Genomic DNA, 18,909 nt, shown 5'->3' on the forward strand with positions numbered 1-18,909 from the left:
GTTGTATAGCATCTATTCCCAGGGGTTTTTCCATATTTGAATGATTCACACACGTCCCTAGGTGGGTATCTGCAGCAGGTGCATGGTGGGCCAATTGTGTCCTTGTTTCTCTGTGTCATGATAGTTCTCAACTGAGCAGGGGCGGCCAGCCTGAAGGCCAGCGTGCCACAGCGCTCTCGGCCGCATGGCTCCCCGTGCACCTGGGGCCCTCCCTCCGGGGGCCTACGAGGCAGGGAGCGAGCTGCTGGTCTCTCTTACTTTTTAATATTGCAAAAAAAACAATGTACAATGGAGCATGCTTTGTAAATTATTATGATGTTAACAGTACTCTTATCCAATTGCAACTTATCTAAAGGTGTTTAATGTAAGTTAAAGAAATTCCAGGCTCTTGGTCCCTCGTGGTATGCCTGACACTGTGTCAAGTCTGAAGTGAGACATATGAGAAAGCAGAATGACAGGGGGTGCTAGACCAGATGGGAAGCAGCACAGGACACTTCAGAGGCTGCGTGTGGAGGAAGCCTGAGTGCACTGTATTTGAACTGAAGAGATTCTGAGTATTGTTGCTGCCATGAGGGGTTTCTTTCCCCTCCTCAGATGTCCAGTGCTCTTAGCATCTTTTCCCAAACCTTCTTAACAGAGTCTCGGGCTGACTCTAAGTTGATCACACTGTGGCAGGAGGATCTGAGGAGGACAAGACAGTGTAAAATCCTTCATACATGGGGGTCAGGCATGGGACAGAACATCCATCCCTGGGAACAGGCCAGATGGCTCCTATGGCCTGGGCTCTTAAGAAGGTGACTGATGCTGGCTAGAAGAATACGACGGTGCATTTTCCAAGACTAACTGGTGAGCAGATTTTCTTTCATTATAATAATTTTTCACTTACAAGATGCCAGAGCTACACAGAGATTGCTGAATAATAGATGAAACTGTGCTGAACTGAGTTTCTGCCCTAAGGAGTTTTCCGTGTAGAAGCATAAGTGGAATCATGTTGAACAAGCATAACACAATCCAGCTGCCTTGTCAAACACAGCAGCAAGAGAGTTCTAGTTAGTGTGTGTATATCTCTCCGTGTGGGTTTGTGTGTTTGTGTATGTGTGTGTGTTTACGGGGGGACAGAGACACAAATAGAGATACAGAGAGAGAGAGAGAGAAGAGATTCATTTAATGTAGAAGAGAAAATGACCGATAGTGTGTTCTATCAATTGGGCAGACACGGAACACATGCATAGGCACAGAATGAAGTTTAAAGACTCTAGTAAACACCAGACCCCAAAATATGACCCCACTGTCTGAAAGTCCTGCATACCACCAATTCCAGATATTCTCCAATAAGTACAAGTGGCTTACTATTACCAGCTAAGCTGTAACAGTGCTAAATATAAGTGGAATATAAGTTGGGCATGAAGAAACATTGTTAGGAGGAAAATAATTAGGCACATAGATACCAAAGAACACCTTTGCTGGTGACAGTCTGAAATCACATCTGATCACATCAGTTGTTCTTCCTGTATGATGATGCCTCTGGAACTCAAGAAGGGTTCTCTAACCTGCACATGTCATCCCTACTTGCTGCCCAGCAGCAACAGAAGTCAGGGGATCTTGTGTGGAGAGCGTCTAAGCTGCGCCTGAGCCCGAGGTCGTGAACTCCTTGGGACTAGAGCAAAGCCAGTCCAGGAAGAAGGAATGCCAGAGGCAGACAGTGTAAACAAGTTGAACTCTAGCTCAGGCGCATATCAGCTGGTGTCTGGCCTTGTAATTCCTTCCTGGTAACTACAGCACAAATAGCACTGAGAACAGTCTGCTTTCTGTGTTCTCAGCAAAACACTAAGATCTTGCACTTTCTGCCCTGTCACACACTGTCCCCCTTTGTCCTGTATATAAATAAAGACGCTAGGGCCGGCACACCATTGCTGTGTCTCTATCGGAGGGCCACGTCCCACCCGGTCCACCAGTCCCAGCTCTCCTTTTCTTATGTGTCTTGTCTTCTCTTAATATCCTGTGTGCCCCCTCGGGAACCCCGCTGATATCGCAGGACTCAGCAATTTTGGAGATCAGGTTTTCTGTCTTAGACTCCCACACTAAGCACAAAACTGAAAGATCTTCCTTTCAGGACCGACAAAAGATAATTTTGTGAAAGAATTACAGATACCAAATTCTGTAGCAATTTTACTAAGTGTAATTGAATGTATATATGTGTATATATATATATTTATTCAATTAAGACACATATATATGCAGTATATATATAAAGTGTACAACATGATGTTTTGATATACATGTAAATCTGAAATCAATCTAATTAACATATTCATCACCCTATATTGTCACTCTTATTATACCTGGTAAGAAGACTTGAGAGGTAGATGATACTTGCTTAACAATTTAAAGCACTTAATACAGTATTATTAAAGTCACCACGCTCTATATTAGATCTCCAGAATTTATCTTATAACTAAAAATTTACGACCATTAACCAATACTTTTCCCTCCCCTCATTTCAGATTGGGAGTGAACACTATTCTATCCCGTTTTTATGAATTTGACTACTTTACCAGCTTTGTAAAATCTCTAACTATAAAAGTGGCTGCAAATTTATAAGCTCTCACCAAATGACACAGATTCTCCATTAAATATTTTAATGCTTCTATTAATGACCAATGAGTAAGCAAGTGTCCGTGGACATATTTGACAGCCTCCAACACGGAAGAGAGCCCAGACAAAAATGCCTCTAGGGTTTGAGAGTGAAGACTGCCATCCTATTCTTATTCATCCACTTTGTGTTTATTTGACCATGTTATATATTATTCATGAAAATAAAATTACTTCTGGAATGAGCTTCAAACTATGGAACTATTATCCTAACCCTATTTCTTCTATGTTTAATTAAAATGTGAATTCCTGCTATTAATTACTGATCCCAACTTTTTCATGTATTACAAGATTTTTAATTGGCTAGGATACCAAAAACAAAAAATAAAATAGCAATGTCCAGAAATTACTGAAGGGCTGCAGTCTTTGCATGAGTTATACTTTATGATCTGACCCTCACAGTAATCCTGGAAGGTGGCAGAAGACAATAAAGATGAGGCAAAACTTTTGGAATCAGGTCTGAAATGAGTGTCAGAACCACGGTTTACACGGTGTGTTGGTCCACATCCAGAGTCAGCACTTCGACCCTTATGCTTCCTGTCTCCTTCTCTGTGTGGATCCTGGCTGAGGTTTCCTCTTTGAATCCAGATCTGTGGAAGGAGCCAGAACTGGCGAGATCATACCTCAGCTCACTGACTGATGAAAATATCTTCCCAAACCTGGTTCCCGGAGGTGTCACTTGAGGAAGCTAAAAGGAATTAATTTAAATAACTAATCAAAAGATGTAACACAGGCAGATGAGGACAGCTTCCCATTGAAGGAAAGCCTATCAGTGACTGCAGATAGAAGAACTAGAGAAGTCTAGTAACTGACAGAGATGAAGTCAAGTACCTGCAAGCACGGTGCGATTGGACATTTCAATGACTCATTCTCTCCTATAACATTGGCAGTTAAACTGATGGTCAGTACATTCTGTTATCAAGATCCCAGTAACATCCCTGTTTCAAAGATGCTCCAGAATTTAGAACTCAGAAGGTCTTTGTATTTTAAAGATAGAACACAGTGTAGCTCAAACAATACCACAGTGGAGCTAATAATATATTGTGCATTAGAATACATGAATAATCAGACTAACTTGATAAATAATGAAAATAAATAGCCTCAAATCACTTCAAATCAAATTTTTTGGCCAAGAGAATTTTGTAGAACACACTGGATTTTTGGAGCTTTTTACAAGATGGACGAAGGATTTATAGGCATGTAATTCTCACTGATGGTCAGTAACCAGTGCCTGACACTCACAGAGTGCCTGGGGTTGTCTGGATTCTTGTCCCCTGACTCTTCCAACTCAATGATGCCTGTCTTGCTTTGGTTTTCCAAGATCCCTGCTATACTAATATTTAATTACTTTTAATATCACACATGCATGATATTAGATCGCAAACTCAAGCTGTGCAGAGATTTCTAAAACAGTAAAACAGCTCAGCTCAAATATCTTCTTTTGTTTTCCTAGATTGTTAATCTCTAGGCCCTGTGAGTATGTGTTTCTAATCCTACATGGCTCTTGTTGGATGAAATGTGTCTTTATCCGGGTGCAGAGTTGGTCTTTAAACCTAGTAAAGCATAATTTTTTCCACATTTTGTTATGGTGCTCTCCATACTTTGAGACTTTCTGCCTCATCCAAAGTTCCCTTCACAGATAACTCCTCACCACAAATATACCTCTCATGACTGCAGTTCTGCTCCTAATAACCTCCTCCAAGTGCACTCACTTCTCTAATGGTGAGAGCCACACCTGTCCTTTGTGCTCAGGGAAATGCCCCATGTTTCCACAGTTTCATGTGTTTTAAAACCTCAGGGTCCAAATCACACACCCTTGAGGAAAGTTCTCCTTAGCTCAGTGTTGAAGGACCAGTGTAAATTACCTGGAAGAAATGACCAGGCAGGCCCTCCTGACAGAGCAGCGAGGACAGGGAACCACTGTGAGGATTAAGCTTGACTGGGTTCACTTGATTGGATTTGGGATCTTCTTAGGGGACTTGGAGAACATATTTCTGGGTGGATCATAGAAACATGGCCATGGGGCCTATGTCTAGTCCCTGTACTCTTCTCTTTCCACTGATCCAGGCATCTTTGCTTCCTCTTGTTTTTCCACTTTGGTGTTCCTGCTGTGGAGCCAGCTTACCTCGGACTGAGTCTTTGAAACCATAAGCCACTTTAAATCTCCCATCTTTGACACTGTGGCTGGTGAATGTAACTTCTCAGTGATGGGAAAGCTGATTAATACAGCCACTGAGGAGCAGGGTGCCTGCAGAGCAAGATGGGGAGATGGCAGTGTGAGGGAACCACCAAGCACTGAGGCTGTGTTTCATGTTTGACGCCAAAAGAACTCACTTCTGGAACTTAGGAAGATGTATGACTAGTGATGTCTCTACTGATGTGCTGTGTTCTGGGAGGTGTTATTCAAAATTCACTTTCAGGGGACCCTGGTCCCTAGAAAGAAGTCCATTTGTACTGAAACCTGGGACATGTAGAGTCCTATTAGAACTCACCATACATGTCCTGGGGGTCCACCTTGCTCCCAGAGCTTCTGCCACCTGACTTCCTGCTCCATAGACCTAGGAAAGAGCCCCTTGAGGACCTCTGGGGATGTAATCAACCATCTCAGTGGGTGAGACTTAGATATCCATACTTAAAGCAAACCAAAATCCCTATGGTAACTGGGCTGAGTATCCAAAGCTCAGAAAAGTCCAGAAACCCCCAGTGAGTTAGTATCATGCTTTTCTGGAAACCAAAATGTTCAGAAGAGACCCCCCTCCCCACAGCTTCAGGGAAATGTTCTCCCCAGCACATTTTAAATCAGAAGTGGCTGTCCTCTCTCTTTCACAGATGACCTCCATATGGTCCTCAGTGACTCACCCATCCTTATACCACTGTGTAGTTTATTCTGGTGTCTCCCTGTGCCCTGCTTCTAATGTTCAGTTCCAAGGGCCACTGCTTCTGGGAAAGGAAGGAACTCATGCTGGGTTCTACTACCAGCTCCAGCTCCCTCATCCTGCTGGCCAGTGGGGCTCACAGAGTCAGTCTTGACACCAGAACTTTGCAGACACCTGAAGATGTCCTGTCAAGCACACAGTGCAAGCTCAGAGGATAACCATTGCCGCTGCTTCTAGGACTTCTCTTAGGATCAAATGCACTGATTGCCTGCTAGGTGTCTTCCATGCTATCTCAAACACGGTGAACATTTCCAGCCTCCCTTTCCCCCTCATAGCAGAAGACATGGCTACCCTGACTATCTTCTTGGAGCAACCAAAGGAGACTTAGATTGTAGCAACTTCCACAGGGTAAGCCAACCAGAAAACATTGGTGTCAAAGCCACCACCCTGGATGTCAGGGCGATCTGGCTGTGATATCTGTCACCCCATTGATCACCAGGGTTGATTTGGCTGGTCTGGCTGGCTGTCCCCTTCCTCCCTCGATGCTCCATGTGCGTCCCTCCCAAAGCTGCACACTTTGTCAAAGAGGACAACCACCCCCGATAGAGGAGGACCATTCCTCGGTCAAGGGTATATATATAGGTATATGAGCAGCTGCGCTCCCCTGCTAGAACCTCCAAACAAACTCTCAAAGCCCCCACCCTGTGCCTAATGGATGAATGCAAACACTTGCCTTGTGAAAACAGTTGCATTCTTTAAATACCCAGAATGGAGAGGTCAGGGGATCTGTCCAATTTCAGCCACACACCTGGAAACACCATGATGTTTTTAACAGGAAAGAGAGAAAGGTGGAAGATCTGCAAGCCAATCTGGCAGTCAGGCTTCAGATTTATCAAACCCTGGGTTTAGGTATGTTCAGCTGACATTCATGAGCTGAGCTGCCTCTGCCTTTATTCTATCCTGTCCCTTCAGATCTGAAAAACACTAGTGACCATCAGCATGGGAATCAGACACAGCTTTCCCACTCTAAAAGACAGTGTGGAAAACCCACAATCTGTACTGTTTTCAGATTGCCAGCTCAAGAAAGTGATGATCCACAAGGATTATTGAGTTTTTCAGTATTGGCAGGCTTCAAAAGAAAATGAGTCACTGTCTTTAACATGGAGACAGCTAAACAACACTTAGCAATCTTCGCTTTCTGAAGCATGTAATGGATACATTGGATTTCAGGTCTGATGTAGTCATGGCCATGAGAAGTGGATCCCAGGGCAGAAGAGACTGAACAAGCTGACTAAAACCAGATGTTTAGACCCATTTTTGGAAGAGTTTGCTGAGCCTCAGCTGAGTTACTATGCAAACACTTCTCTAATCTCATGAACTTCCCTGTGAAGTTAACTGAAAATACATTAGCAGTGAGGGGAAAAAAGGCAAGTGTTGATTAAGGTAGAGCGTGTATCTTTGTCTCACACACATATGCACACAAACACACAATTATACATGCACATATATACACAGGCACACATATGCATACATAGACAGCTTGGCATTTTCTTCCCATGTCACAGGGAAGGATGCTAAGGTTCTGACGACTCCTGACAGCGTTTCCTCTTTATTATTTCTTTCCTTTTACATGCATGCATGCACATGAAATCCAGCCTCCTCCCATGCCCCATTTTACTATCGAATGATTATAATCTCGCTTAACTCATGGGTGCACTGAGTCAAATCTTTCTCCCCGCTGCTTCTGCCCTTTGGTCCTCAGTAGTTCTGCCTTCTGCAGGCAGACAAATAAAACTACAGCTTTTATACCAGTTAGTAACAGTGACTCCCTCAGTCACCCTGCACCTTCCTCTTTTAAATATTTTCGTGTTTATCAGACAGCATTTAACCACTTAATTCTCCCTAGGTTAGTGTTTTTAAAGTGTCAGCTTATCATGTAAAATATGATTAGACATAAACACAATTTTCTATCTTCCCCGTGTGAAGCACGGCTTGGTGTCCTGCAACATCAGCCTAAGCTGCGTGCTTGTTAGAAGTACAAAGTCTTAGACCCCACCTGAGACCTACTGAAACAGAAACCAGCAGTGTGGGCAGGGCAGGAATCTGTGCTCTGAGAGTAGGCCTGCTAGCCTTCCACCATTCTTGAGTGTATAATTTTGGGAGGCACCAGCTTAATTAAAACAAGGCAGCAAAATAAATCAGATATAAAGGTTAAATGTCAGGTGGTCTGTTTTATATGAGAAACTCAAAATACAAATAAAGAGGCAAGTAAAAGATAGATGATAGGAAATAGACTGTGGACAGATGGGAATGGGATCTGGGAAGGGGGAAAGAGGGGAGGGAGGGGTAAGGAAGAGTGAAATACACCAGGATGCAATATACTGAAGGGTATATACCAGAGGGTCAGGATGCAGTGCCAGTATGTACTACGACGAGTGTATGTATTAGGTATCACAAATGTACTAATTAACAAGGGGAACAAAGTCAACAAGACCTCTAGCTAACTCCAGAATGACTCCCATGTTTCCACTATTGCACCTTGAGTTTGCATTACCTTTGTACGAGTTCTGCCTCGTTGGCCCATACCAATCTCACCATCTGCTGAGTATGCCAAGTCTTTTTTTATGAGCTTTTGTTAAAGCAGATCACCTGATCCACTATCCCTAGAATTCGGTTTGAACCCAAATGCAGGAATTATGCTTATCCAATTGAGTCATAGCCTTCTTTTTTTTGCTTTTTTATTGGTTTGTTTGGTTGTCTGTTTTGATTTTTGAGACAGTCTTGCTGTGTACTTCAGGCTGGCCCTGATCTCACTATGTAGCTGGACAGGCCTCCAAGTCATAGAAACCCTCCTGTCTCAGCTTCTTGAGTGGTGGAATTATGGGTGTGTGCTTTGTTTCTTGACCCCTAACTGTCAAATTCCTTTCTCCTTGCGGTTTCAGAAACCCTTTGTGTGGCTGGCCTTTTCTAGCATATTCTCATGCATGGGCTGGTTTTTCGGGCTTCATCCAGGTGACAGTCACATGCCGAGGCTGGGGCTCTGCACAGGCCCACCCTTCAGCTGTCACCCTGTGTGGTTTTTCACCAACGTTCAGCCCACCCACCTCCACTTCAGAGAAGAGGATTGTTCTAAGACACTCTACATGTGAAAATTCTATCACTGGACCTCTTAATTTTCCTGTATTAATTCCTATCTCTAAAAAAGAAAAATACAGAGGAAGAACTTCATCGATAGAAACTAACTCTATTAAGCTCACTGAGAACAGAACAGCACTTTGACATAGTATCAAATGTCTCAGAATGGGACAATTAGAGGGAAGTGATTTTAGGGTACTGGGGCTTGTGATGAGTCACTTAAAAGCAGGTTTTGCAAGGCAGTCACTGTTGGGCCTGGGCAGAGGGCATAGCTTCAGCGCTCAGCACCGGGCAGCCCACAAGGCAGCATGGTTTTGGCAAATTGCTACGTAGTCAGCTCAGCCCTTTCATTTGGAAGCAGGAATTTCCTGGAGCTACGGTAGTTCTCCTTGTTATGTTACTGTTTAGCATAAAAAACGTGTGTTTCCAAATTGCATGGCCAAGAAACAATAAAGACACTGGCATCATTTCTCCTGTGAGCCCACCAGAATTCCCAGGACTTATCTGCACTGTTTTGTAAGTTCTCGCAATAGCAGTCGTAATATAATCAAACACACTAACAACGTAAATGGGGACTCCATTTCATGAAACCACGTCCTGCTCTCTGAAGTTTAACCTACATAATGAATATTAGCCTGTTTGAAGCAGTGATTTTTAAGTATATTTTCCTTTTTTTGTTCAGGAAAAGCACAAAAGTCATAATTTGAAATAAGACTGAGTTCTGTTTTCTACTTGAGGGGTGAAGGATAAGCGGTTCCCACATTTTGTCAGAGAGATGCATGGGGAATGCTCTAAGGGTCCCAGAAGTTCAAGGAACTCAGTCAGTACCCTAGAATCTCATACCAGAAACATGTGTGTGTGTGCGTGTGTGTGTGCGTGTGTGTGTGTGTGTGTTTAAGGTCAAAGTCGCTGTCGAAAATAAATTAATTTAACAATCCAAATTGTGTATAAACAAGAAGATAAGAACCTTTGGTAGGGGCAATGAGTATACAAGTAGTTGTAATAATTTTAACCAGAAATTAAGAACAAAAAAAATCTTTTGAGTGCCGGAAGACAGAAAATTTGTAATTCCCCAGTGTAATTGAGTACACTTTTATAGATTTCATTTTTGCTTTAGAAATGAATCCTTCTACAGTGGAGATACTCTGGCTAATTTAAGTTATAATTAAAAACAACCCTAGCTTATATATTGATTTCATTACATTGTATTTCATTTCTGTTTATTGTTTCACATTTAATGAGTTAATAAAAGAGGCTTCTTATGTATTCCTTTATACTACTTACAAACCCAAACTACTTTTTGAATAGAAATCACATGTGTGAGACACATTTTTTCTCCCACTACAATAATAAGGAGGTTGTTCAACTTACATTAAATTATCAAGGAGACACAGGAATTCATTATTTGCTTAAGTGGGATTCAATTTTCCTGCTGTTTTCAGGCAAAGTCAACTCCAGGTTCACTTAAAAGACAAAACTGCTCAGACAGTTCTGGGCATCACTGTGGGGATGAAGGCAAGCCAAGCGCCGAGGGTCGGAGATGCTGCTGTTGCCTGGAGGTGAAGATCTGAACACTGGCTTCATGTTAGAAGGTCTCCCTGTGGGGACCTCTCACAAACCCTTTCCCACACACTTGAAGCAGGGTCAAATACATGAGAAAGCGTCACCTGAGCCATTTCTGAATTCCCTGCAAGCTTGTCTTACATTTCTTAATGAGAATATGCTAGAAAAGAACTCAGTGGTTCTCAGACCACGCAATCAGAGTCCATTCAGTCAGGGTTCTTCTGTATCTTTTCCTTGGAGTTGGTACGGAGGTAGAAATTATAGCCTGGAGGATGAGAGACCTGGATTGTTTTGTGGTTGTTGTTCTTAGCAATAGTTTTTAGGTTCAGAGCCAACCTGAGTACAAAATACAGATTTCCCGTATACCTTCTCCCCCCAACACACATACAGCACCCCCTATCAATATCTGACATCAGAGTGCACACATGCTATAATCAGTAGACCTACACAGATATAGTACCTCAGTAACACACAAAGCCCCTTATTCTTGATGTACATTCTGTGGGGTTGGACAGATATGACATACTCGTCACTGTACTGCCATACAGAGCAGCTGTATGACCTCACTGTACTACCATACAGAACAGCTGTATGACCTTTTTCCTCTCTACTCTATCTTTCCAGCCTTCCTTCCTGACCCCTTGAAACCATTTATGCTTTCCTTGTCTTTATAGTTTTGCCTTTTCCAGAGTGTCATGTATTGAGAATCATACAACGTGCAGCCTTTTCAGATTGCCTTTTTTCACTTAAAAGTATGAATTTAAGTTTCTTCCATGTCTTTTCATGGCTTAACAGCTCACTTCTTTTTAGCTTTGTATAACATCCTATTGTCTATATATACCAATTTATTTATCCACTCACCTACTGAAGCCATCTTTGCGCTTCTAAATTTGAGCTATTATGAGTAAATCTGCTACAAATATCTGTGCACAAGATTTTGTATAGGCATAAATTTTTGACTGTTTTGGATAAATACCAAGGCGGTGGCAGCTATGCCGTATGATAAGAGTAGGTCGGTGTTGTCAGAAGCCACCGAGCTGCATTTCACGATGGTTGTGCCACTTTGCGTTCTCACCACAGGAATGAGAAGCCCGAGTCCTAGTCTCAGGAGCGTTTGGTGCTGGGGTGGTATGGATTTTAGCCATTCCAACAGACGTGTGTTCGCTCCTTGCTGATGTTTCAAATTTGCATTTTCCTGATAATGTATGTAGTAGCTTTTTATATGTTTAATTGTCATCTGTATATATTTTTTGGTTGTGTGAGGTACCAGTTAAGACAGTTGGCCCATTTTTTAAATTGAGTTGTTTTCTTATTGATAAATTTTAAATTGTTTGTACATTTTGGATGATATACCTTTATCTGATATGTTTTCTGCAAATATTTTCTCCCAGTTTGTGGTGTGCTTTCTAACTATCTTAGTGTTGGTTTTCAGAGAATGAAAGTTTTTAATTTTAGTGAAATCCAGTTTACCAGTCGTTCGTTTTCTACGTCGGGATTTGCATCTAAAGCTCACCACTACTGCTAAAGCCATCTAGATTTTCAGCCATGTTATTTTGTAGCAGTCTTCTAGTTGTGTATTTTACATTTACATTTGTGAGTCATTTGAAGCTAGTTTAGAAAATAGGAGTGTGAAATCTATGTCTAGATTTTTTTGTGTGTAAATATCAATTTGTACCAGAACCTTAGCTCCTTTATCAAAGATTAATGGACTATATTCGTGTGGGCCTATTGCAGGACTCTCTCTTCTATCCCGCTGACCTGTGTGACTACTCCTTCACCAGTGCTACATTGTCCTGGTTACTATGGATGCATTATAAGTCTTGAAGTTGGCTAGTATCAGTTTTATGACTTCGCACCTTTCATTCAGTACCACAGTGGCGGTCCAGAGTGTTCTGCCTCTCTGTAAATCTTTTCAGTTTATTTACATCCACAAGAAAACTTACTCGGATTTTGACTAGGACTGTGTTCAACTGTAGATCAAGTTGGAAAGAACTGACATTTTAACAACACCAAGACTTTCTGCTCATTCCATTTCTACTATCTTTCCATTCATTTAGCTCTTCTTTGATTTTTTTAAGTTTTCCTCATATAGATCTTGTACGTGTTTTGGTAGATTTTACCTAAGTATTTAATTTTGAAGGTCACTCTGGGTTCTTCTTTGACCTAAGCTTTCATTATCCTAAGTCATTTATTTCCTTGGGCCTCCATAAACCCATCTGAAGAGCACTGCTTTATATACTGAACAGCAAAGACCAAATAATAAATCAAATTTGAAAGCCGTTTGTAAAATGCAAAGCTCTAGGATGCCAAGATCATATTTATATTAAAATTCCTGTCAGTATTTAAAATTCTAGGACTCTTTGTAAGCTGACCCCTTGTCACCATCTTACTGTGTGGGATTTTTCACATATGTCCTGGGAGGCAGAATTTTAGGCACATTTAAAGTTGAAATGACCTCTTCCAAAGTAAGCTTGGTCAAGTGCTGATCTATGGTATGCAGCTATATTTTGTTATAATCCTGGAGATGTATTTATCCTTTTATCAGAACAAAACCAAATAATTACTTTCATGATAAGTGGGATCCCATAGCTACCAGGAAAAAACAGTATTGATTGTTATAAGAAGTACAAAAAAAGTGTAAAGTGGATACTTATGGGAATATAGAACACCAACTGGCTCGGTCCATAAATTGGAGTGTGCTTTCAAAGACAGATACATGACTTATCCTTGATAGAGCTACTAAGTTCATCAGGGCTGAGAGGTCTCCTGCACTTACTAGGTCTGATCAGAAATGTCATGATCATAAAACCATCCACGGAGTACTACAAGAATAATCAGTATAGTCTAATTAAAGCTGACATTTGTAACCATTGTGTCTCCCTAGTAGCTTGGATATTTGGGAAATTTATTAAGAACAACACAAACACAGACAATAGTTCTGTCTACACTGGGGCTAAGGTTGGACCAGGGAGGTTTTTGGAGATAGCTGTCATTTAGAAATTAGGAACTACTAGCTGACTGGTGGACTGCATTGCTCTCAAAATGTGGTGGTAGAGTAGTTGTGACTGAAGTGACAGTAACGTCATAATTATTGTCATTAATCTCAAGTAAACTCAGAGAATACATCAAGAAAAAATACTGGAGTAGATATTCTTTCTTTCATTTTAAGTCAGTTTCTAATCTTTAGTGACTGGATGTAGTTATAACTTCTGACATTATAACAGCCCAAAGAGCCACTCTATTTGGATCCAGACAGGCAGGTCAGGGCCACAAGGTCAGCAGGAAGACTGATTTTGGTTCCTAACACCTGAATTGTGGAGTTGGCTTCTCGAAGGGTCTGTTAACTGTAACCCAGTGACATGCAAGTCCTCCACAGGGAGCTGGGGCTGAGTTGAGCACCAGGGCTGACTGTGGGCCTGGGTGATCTTCCCTTCTGCAACAGCCACTCTCATCACACTGGGTTATGTTATTTTCCACTGCAGCTGCAGTAGCTAGGACCAACACCAGCCCTGAGATGTCCCCCCTGTGCCAAAGTGCTCATCTACCACTTAATCCATGCTTGCATCTCATCCATCATGTAAATGAAATGTGGAACAGCCCCAAGTTTCTTCAAGAGGCTGTTAGCCCTTGACAGCAAGTATTTCAAAATTGATTAGATTAGAGAGTTCTGCTCGGACCTTGATCCAAGCTCTATTTGTGCAGCCTGAGTGCCAGCCAAGGGGAGAAAGTGGCACAAGGCGTGGGGGATGGAGAAGCAGGCAACATTCTGCTGTGAGGCAGAGAGATAGTGAAGTGTAACTCAGCAGGCAGCAAGTCCCGAACAAAGACTGCACATTTAAAGCAGCCCTCATTAGAAAACAGACAGACAAGAGACAAAGCAAATAGATAAATTAGATTAATAGATAGATGATTGATAGATAAACAGATGGATAGATAGGATAGATAAGATTGATAGATTAATTTGATAGATATATAAAGTCTACCTTTATGTAGATCTTTACTTTTATGTACGAGTCTCTTTCAATAGGAAAGACATATCATCTCATGTGTGTGCACATACTTCCTTATGTAAATCTAACTCTATATAGATGCAGATGTACATACACACATGCACATATACACGTTTGCTCGTTTCATATCCAGAAAAACAATCTCATGAGTGTCTGCAGTTTCAGACACTCCTGTGTACACCAGTATTGATCTATTTTTCAGGTTATGCTGAGGCTGAGTGACATGGAGTCATAGCTGGCAGGTGAGGGACCCAGGCTCACTGCTCCAGGTTTCCCTCTCGGGTGTCACACCTCCTGCCCCTGAGGGAGAGGGTTGCGTGGCTTCTATGCTCCCTAGACTCGGAGGAGATGGTGATTGTCCCTCCACAAATATACTAGTGAGGCCAGGGAGTTCGGGTCCAGTGACATTGGATGTGTCCTCCCGCTCTTCTCTCATGGGCAAAGCTCACATGAGGAGAACTCCTGAGAGATTTGACACTACCTCAGATAGTTCACTGCCAGAAGAAATATTTTGTTTAAAAATCCTCAGGCAGGTTTCCTCATCTCTCCTTGTAAACTACTAATATCAGACCAAGAGATAGTAGATGATAGATAGATAGATAGATATCGATAGATAGATAGCAGAAATAGGGGATTACAATTTAGACAACTTAAAAACATTATTCTGAGCTGGGCATGGTGGCCATGTCTGTAACCCCAGCATTTGGGAAGCTGAGGCAGGAGGATTGTTGTGAGTTTGGGACCAACCTATGCTACAAGGTAAGCTCAAGCCCAGCTTGAACCACATGGCAAGACCTTGTCTCAAAAATACCCCCCCAAAAAATTGTTTTGGCCTTAGAGTGGAGACAGTATTTTCATAGAAGAGGATAATAAATGTTTGTTGGACGATCAGAAAAACCTTCAAAGGTGAGTCAGCTAAGATATGCCAGGAAGTGGTTAGAGATTTCAAAGAGTAAATGTCACCTGACCACAGAGTGCCAGCCTAGGAAAAGCGATGTGGAGAATTCAGATATCAGGTCAAGTGTAACAAGATTTGGGGTGAAAAACCGAATAGAAAGTGGGCCTGGCAAGGGCAAGGTCGTGAGTTCGATTCCAGGAACCAAAAAAAAGAAAGACAGAAAGTGGGGCCCAAGGAATTCTTCTGCCGAGAAAACGTCATTAATCTTCTGCATATGATAAACTAGACTTCTTTAATTCTACCGTTGCTGACTTGAAATTTTGACTTTACCTAATGTGATGGCTGTTTCTAGGTGTCCACCAAAAGCCTCATGCCGTCACGGGTGGGGATTTTTCCAGCTGACTGGGTCTAGAATGTGCGGTGCTGGGATTAAGTGTGTGTGATTACAAAATCCCTCTGCTGACTGGTTTGGCACTACCCTAGTCCCAGTAGCCTGGATACAATACAAGGGACGGAGAGATGCTACTAAGTCCCTTCCTCGTTGCTTTGCTCCTTCTGCCTTCCGTGAACTGGTTCTCCTCCGTGATGCCGGTCCGCCATGCCATTCTGCAGTACAGCTCCCGATTACGGACTTAAACCTCTACAGACTGTGAGGTAAATAAACCTTTCCTTCTTTAACTTTGGGTGTCAGGCATTTTGTCTCAGCAACAAGAAAATTAACACATCTAATTTTTAATGAAGTATTCCATTTTATGTAGACAAATGAGGAGGGGAGCGACTGACACAGCACCGTCTGAGACCTAGGTTGAGCACGTTTGAGTCCCCTTCCATGCTTAGGATTATATGCAATATAAACCAAAAAGGAACTGGTTTTGTCAAATGGTTGTTACATTTTATACAGTTGTCAGCTGAGTAACAATAGCTCAAATCATAGTCCACAATTTCCTTTACTCTGATAAAATGATTCACTTGGAGTTATGCTTATACTATAATTTCCCCATTTTCATCTTTCTTTAATAAAATTCAGAAATTACATGAATGAGCTACAAAAATAAGTATGTGGCCAGATCTAATTTAACAATAGTCTGAGGAAATTAGATGAGCCTTCATTTATGATTTAGTCTTGGTATGGCTGTGTGTCTGCTGGGAAATGTATCTCTTGCAAGATGCTGAGTGTGAATGCAAATCATCTTCATCTGCCTCACACCAAAACCTGGAAAGAAGGATGCACTCTAAGGGTGTGAACTAATCAGAATTAAAAGCCAGGATAAACTGAGGCAGTGTGGGCTAGTGTGGGTCTCCTCTTTCTGGCTTCTCCTGCCTCCCTATCCTCTGCTATCACAGATTTGGCTTGACTCAGTCTCTCAGCATTCTTCCTATCTGGACGTTACTGCCAGTGCTTCAGTCAGTCTAGGTGTCAAATCCACATCTCCACTCAGGAACTTGACCAGCTCAGCTCGTCAGCCTCACAGGGGTTCCTCCCTGGACCTTGCACCTGAGTCAGAAGCACCTTCCCCTTCAGGAAGCCAAAATAAAAGAGTCAGTGTGAGTGTACATGCGCATGATAGTTATGTGTGCGTGGTTTTGTATGTGTGTGTGTAGTGTACATGTGTGTCATGTGTGGTATACACGTGTCTAGTATGTGTGCACAGTGTGTATGTGGTACGTGTGCATCTGTGTAGTGTAGGGGGGTGTGTCTGCATGCACCCACATCTCTGTGCACAGGGGCATGTGTTTGGGATGGTAACATGTATAAGTATGAGTACCATGTGGAAAGTGGGTGGAGAAGATAAGCTGGAAGCTTAAATATCCACACCATCTCCAGGACCTCAGGAAAATGGCTCTCCCGCACTGTGGTCCTCTTGGAAAGCTGTGCATGTAACCAGAGTTTGTGATGCTGCATTTGGCCCAATACAAAATACTACCACCAACGAAGTTTCAATGTTGCTCTAAAGACAAGGCTGTCCATGCAGATTCCAGAGCTGCTAGTAGTAAAGCAGTGCAACTATGCTGTTTACATTTTCTTAATTTAAAAATGTCAAAAATACACTCAGTGAAGAAAACCTTAGTTAGCAAAGTGGTTTTTTTTTGTTTTTTTTTTTTTTTTTTTTTTTTGTTTTTTTTTTTTTTTTTTTTTTTTTTTGGTTTTTTTCTGGTACCGGGAACCGAACTCATGACCTTGCGCTTGCCAGGCAGGCGCTTTTGCCGCTGAGCTAAATCCCCAGCCCCTAGCAAAGTGTTTTTATTAAGGTTATTGGTACAATTTAGATTCACATAATGATCACATTCATCTTGTGGAATTTGTATCTGTATGTGATATAACTTGGTTCCTCTTTTTCCCCATTCCCCTTCCCTCTCTTCAACCCCTGTTCTCCTCCTTATTTATAAAGTTTTGTTTTCATTTCATGCTTCTTTTCTCATTCTTTTCTTTTCCCTTTCTTTCCTCCTCCCCAGTTCTCTTTTCCCTTTAAACTATATCTTCCCATTTCACAATATCTATCATACATTTTTGTTCTTATTATACTTTCAGCTTCCCACACAAGACAGACAATGCAATATTTACACATGTGTGTCCAGTTTATTTCAATTAGGAGTATGGCTTTAAGATCCACGCATTTAGCTAAAAATGTCTCAAGTTTATCTTTCTTTATGGCTGAGTAGTACTCCATTGTATAAAAAACCACCTTTTTTATCTATTCCTCATCTGATGGCCATTTGCTTTATTTCAAAGATTTACAACGTCATAAATATGGGTGAGGAAATATCACTGTGGTGATGATTTTAATTCTTTTGGGAAGATACCAAGAAGCAGAATAGCTGGGTCAATGGGACCTGTAGTCCTAGCTTTTGAAGATATCCACACTGATTTCCACAGTGGTTGCACAAGTCTACACTCCCACCAGCGGTGGAAAAGGGTTTCTTTTCCCCACAGCAGCATTTATTATTGGTTGAATTCTTGACAATAGCCATTCTTTCTGGGGTGAAACGGGATCGTTTTGTTTTAACTTGTATCTCTTGAATGGCCAGGATGTTGAACTTTCTTTTACATATTTACTTGCTGTTTGTATTTCTTCATCTGAGCAGTGTGGGTTCCCAGTACAAAAAAGGGCAAAGTATGTTTAAAACTCTACGTAATATTTTCTAGCCTGCTTTTCTTCTCACGTAGTAGCCCGGACATTGAGGCCCCATTCTCCCCCACACTCTTGGCAAATGCTGGGTAAACTCCCTTCACCTAGGTTCATGTGTGCCATGGGTACACTGTTTCCCACGCTATAAATCTGCAATATTGATTAAATCAGAAGTGGCACATTTAGTCCCTCGGGCTGTCATAACAAAGTGCCACAGACTGAGGAACTTAAGCAACTACGGTTTGTCTTCTTACAGTCCTGGAAGTCCAAGATCAAGGTTTCAATCTTCTATGTGTGTCTATGTCAAAATTTCCTCTTCTTATAAGGACATTGTATTTTGGAGCAGAGCCTACTGCAACGACCTCATTTTACCTTTCTCATCTCTTTAAAGGTCCTGTCTCCAAAACAGCTACATCCCTGGGGAGCAGGGTTTCAAATTGGGCTCTTGGGGCAAAGAACTCAGCTGCAGTGCACGTTGCGTGGTTCCTGACCCACAGTGTAAGAGGTAGTCACTACTAATCTTATTCCACCTTTGTGGCTGTCGGCTGCTTCCCAGGGCTGAGGAAGCTGCATTTGGCTCTTCCCACCTGTTCTTCTTCCGTATCCTCCCCTGGTAGCACCTCACCAGCTGTACCCACAATTTCTCC

The sequence above is a fragment of the Chinchilla lanigera genome, unplaced genomic scaffold, assembly GCF_000276665.1.
Source record: "Chinchilla lanigera isolate Chin_1 unplaced genomic scaffold, ChiLan1.0 scaffold00020, whole genome shotgun sequence".
Taxonomy (NCBI): Eukaryota; Metazoa; Chordata; class Mammalia; order Rodentia; family Chinchillidae; genus Chinchilla; species Chinchilla lanigera.